The sequence below is a fragment of the Phalaenopsis equestris genome, unplaced genomic scaffold (assembly GCF_001263595.1).
Source record: "Phalaenopsis equestris unplaced genomic scaffold, ASM126359v1 Scaffold000694, whole genome shotgun sequence".
Taxonomy (NCBI): domain Eukaryota; kingdom Viridiplantae; phylum Streptophyta; class Magnoliopsida; order Asparagales; family Orchidaceae; genus Phalaenopsis; species Phalaenopsis equestris.
Window position 1 is genome coordinate 35,615 of NW_018165134.1, and position 5,116 is coordinate 40,730.

Consider the following 5,116-nt stretch of genomic DNA (forward strand, 5'->3'; position numbering starts at 1 on the left):
TTCTGTTTGGAATATTTACATGCATGCCTCTCCGTTCCTATGTAATTACATATCTAACACTAACTTTAATTTTACGTACATGACACCTTATGCAAGAAAATATTTATTTGACTTTTTGAAAATTAAAATGGTTGTATTATGATTGTGATATGAAAGTTTTAGATGATATAAATGTAAAAAATATATTTAGGTGTAAATACATAGAAATTGGGTGTTATGCATGTAGATGGGGCTTTGATTTGATAATTGATGCCATGCTTTATCAAGATTCTGTGATTTTATTATTCGGGTCAGGATTCAATATATTTAATCAATCAAATGATGGCAACTGGCATTAAGTCAAATTTCTAGTTGTTTTAATTATGTTGATGCACTATTCATCATATTTTTTGAGTCATTGTGTCAATTTTAAAGCATTCCTTCGAAGCGATGCACTGTATAAGCTGAATGCAACGGTATGTGTATAAGGGCCATTACCCTGATGACTAAGTGGTTAACTCTTATAGGTAATTTTATATTATGAACGGATGAGAGTAAAAAAGTTAATTAATAATGATAATATTAGAATGAAAAACTTAAAATATAAGTATTTTCATATGTAATTTAATAAAATTAGTAGATATTATAGTTCATAGGCAATAAATCTCTATGCATTGAAGAATTAAAAGAGTTGGGGGGAAATATTAAGGAGATTAATGATTTATGCTTTAAAAAAGAAATGTGCATATTAACACTTATAAAATAAATTATTGCAAGTAAAAAAGATCGTTGAGATTCTAAGAATTGCAAGGTTGTTTCAAGTAAAAATTTAAGTATGCAATATCAATTATTGATTTTAGGTTTTAAAATTAAGGTTTGGAAGATAAAAAATATAATATAATATTATATAATATTAGATGGGGACGTGTGTTAAAAAAAATATATTTATAAGTCAAGTCAAGATCTTAAGATTTAGAAATTAAGATGTTCATGAATAAGTAAATACTATGTGAGATAAAGTAAGAAGAATAATTAAGCAAGATCTAAAAGTAGTGTTTTGAAAAATTAAAAGAAAAAAAAATTCTTTAAATAAAAGTAGTTTGCGGTGGAATAATAATGTGTACTAAAAGATAAAAAAAAAAATTGTTATAAAAATTAGTTTAAATGTAAAAATTTGGAGAATTGGAAAAATATATAGAGGCCCATATGGGCTATAAGAACAATTTATAATGCCAATAATTTTACTTTTAATGTTTATTATAATATATTAGAGACTAAAGAGAGTAAAATATATATGTATGAAGTACTCAAATGAAAAGATAATAAAAGTAAAAATTTACTTCAAGTAAGGTGTATTAAGGATGAAAATAGAAAAAAAGTACTTTTAAATGAGAATATTAAAAAGTGGACGGTGATATATTTTAATAATTTTTTCAACGAAGAATGTAAAATTTTGATCAATTATAGTGATTTTAACATCAAAAATAATAATTAAATTTTTATTTTTACTATAGTGTTTGTAAAATAGAAGTTGATGAGGTTTTTAAAAAATGAAGTGTGGAAAAGTAGTAGGACCTTATGATATTCCAATAAAAGTATGAAAATATTTAGGAAATTTGAGATTTTTTTAGCTTAATGAATTTTTAATATTAATTTAAAAATTAAAAAAAAATATTTAATGAGTTAAGAAAGAGTCTATTGGATCTTATTTTTAAGAATAAAGAGGATGCACAAGATTACACAAATTATAGATAAATTAAGTTAATGAGCAATACATTAAAGTAATGGGAGAGAGTACATGAACATAGGTTGTGATTATGATATGAAAATTCTCCAAAATCAATTTGAATTCATGTCCAACAAGTATATAAGAGGTTTGATGGAAAAGTATAAAGAAAGTAAGGATGATCTACATATGATTTTTGTTAATTTAGAAAATGCTTGTGATTTTTGCAAGATAATATAATTTTGACTAGAGATGCACAATAATATATTATCCTCAAGCAAATGGATTATTTGAAGCATTCAACATAATCCTAATTCAAATCTTAAAAAAGTCACTTGAAGATAATAAGAGGACGTTGCATGAATAGTTGGTGGAAACTTTATGGGCTTGTCAGACCACATATAGAATCCCAACTCATTCCACTATATTCTCCTTAGTTTATGAGTCTGAGGCTGCACTCCCACTTAGAGTGTAATTTCCCTCACTTAGAATTGCTACCTGTTTAATTAATATTCTAGAACAAAACATCTGGTAACTATTAGAAGAGCTCAAAGAATAGGATGAGCATGTCTGTTATCTCAACAAAAACTCAAACTTTACCAAGTGTGGATGGTTCAAGTGCATGATAAATTATTTTGGCCTAGAACCGTTCATGTGGGGCAATTGGTCTTGTTACTCAAAAGGCTATTCTTGGCCCATCGAGTTTCTAGACTTCAACCAAAAGTGAGGTCAACAGCCCATCAAAGGATATGTAAATTTGAACCAAAATGAGAAAATCCATTTTTTGTAGATAGTATATCAATGAGGTTCTTATCAATTGTTAAACTGTAAGGGTGAGTGTTCAATACTGCTGATCAATGGGTGTTACCTAAATAAGTATTATGTCTAGTGTTGTTTATTTCTTTTGATGAAATTGGTTCTAGGGGCCCTAATAGAAGTTCAACAATTATTGAATCTCTGAATTTTTAAGGAAAATTTATATTTCAATTATGGATTTAAGAATTGATTTTAACAAAATTGAAGTCAATCAAACTTTAAGATCTCAAAATCTCAACACTTTTTCAACCCAATTGAAAATAATTAAAATCCAAATTCTTAATTCTATCATTCACATTTGATGTTCCCTTTTAACCTCTTTCATAATAAATTTCTTAACTGATGATTAAATTTTAATTAAAAGTTGAGCTTTAAAATAGGTTTAAATTTTTATTATTATTGTGTATAAAGGTCATCAGGCAACCTTATTTTCCCTTTCAAAAACAATAACAGTCTGGCAGTCGATCAAGCTCACATGACAAACCACCCGACAAATAAATTTAACATTGGCTTTGAAGATTTGGATCTATTCTGCAACAGCCCACATATAATTATGGCTTAGCCAAATGAAGTTACTGAGAAGGATCTGTTGATAGAATTCTCTATAAGGGAGGTAGAAACCATGTCCTTAATGAAAACGAAAAGGAAGAAAGTGTCGCCTCTTTAATTCGCAGTAAATCTATTGAAACACCAACTAAACCCCAAATCAAATTAATCATTACTAAACCTACTTCAATTAAACATAAAGGAGAAACAAAAATAGAAATACAAAGAAGATGTATTGCAAAATGACTAGGAAACCAATTTTAGATTCAACTTAAGTTAAGAAAAGTAGAGGTAGACTTAAAAAGGCTTGAGCATGTTGTATAAAAATTGAACTTACAAAGAAGATGTATTGCAAAATGACTAGGAAACCAAAATTGCAGAGGTTGAGCATACACTAGTTGTGGCAGAGTATGTACCCATGGAATTATCTCAAATGATCAGAGACGGATGATTTAAATATATTCCACATTCTCTTCCTATTAAACCACACTAGAGGAGCTAGAGCGGTCACTCTATCATACCTCTAAATTAAGTTTGATGATTAATTAGCAAGGAGGAGGTAGGTGAATAAATAATATTTTGAGCAATTTTAGTGATTAAGAGGAAGATTTGTCAATATATTGGAGGAGCTAGAGCTTTACAATGAAATATTTAGTGAATTGAAGCAATAAAAATTTATTCAGCCTGTGAATGAGTTATAGGAGAAAGGTTGACAGGGATTGCTTAAGTGATGCACTTAAATAAAACTAAGGAGATAGATGAAGGGTAAGGACATAACCACTTTACAATTTGAGTATTGTTATAACAGTGAATGAGACAATGAAGGCCATTTACATGACATCATCTGTAGTGAAGAAGCTGACAACCTCCCCATACTATTTAAAAGCATGATTAAGCGGCTTTTGTTATGGTATGTTATACATCCTTCATCTACACCCAACGTATGCATAGTCAAGAACTACGAAGAAGGAGAATGCATCCAACTGCACATTGACCATTGTAGTTTTGAATGAACTTTTTGCACTATCTCTTTTCAAAGTGAAAGTGATATTATTTTTGGTAAGGAGATCAAGACTGTTGGTGCTGGGAAATTTTTTGGTGCATCCTCTACTCCTTTGTCAGAGGTTTAGTGCTAGTTATTAATGGAAATGGAGTGGATCTATCGAAGCATTATGTATTTGTATAATTGAATTTTTTATTTACTAGAAGTCTGTTATGAACATTCAATTGGCTTAGAATGTTTTTTTTTCATGAAAATATTATAAAATTTATGTTCCTTAAGGAGCAAAATTTTTAGTAACTAAATGTCACTGGCGAAAGAGATCTATGCACCATCTATATGCATTGATGCATGTAACTATACTACCACTGATGCTGACCTAAATAGTGATGAGTCTTCTGGCACACGTCTTGGATCTCCAACAACATCTCATCTAAACGCCTCATCACCTTGACATTCAATGGGTAAGACTGTGGTATCCCATGATGCCAAGAAAAGCTCCTTTCCTCTTATGGATGAACTTGCATAGAGCCAACAGAAGAAACGGAAGTCTTGGTAATCACCTTCTGCGGTGGAAGTAACTCATCTCCACTCCCTTCAACAATCACCTCTCTATAACAGAAGATAAAAATCAGTGAGATGTGCCCTAATCTTACAGTGGTCTGACCACCTATTATGTGAATGATGGACTAGTGGAGCACTACCCTAATATCAATCAGCCTACCCATTTGGGTACAGAAGTTTAGGACTGCCCTATTATTAGTGACATCTGTGGGACTAGTGGTGGAGAGAAGACAGGACATAATGAAATAGTGTCAAGTATGGCAAATAGGGTTCAAACAGGTTAGGGGAAAGTTCACTAGGTCTTTCCTTCATTCCCATAGTGGACTTTCTACTAACTAGTGTTGTTAGTCAGGTAGATAATAATCTTCTGGTATTCAGGAAAAATGAAACTCTCAAAATCACAAAGGAGCATGTTTGGGAGGCTACACAAGTTATTAATAGTAGTGGGATCAAATGGAACAGGTCTCCCTGACACAAAGGCTCGC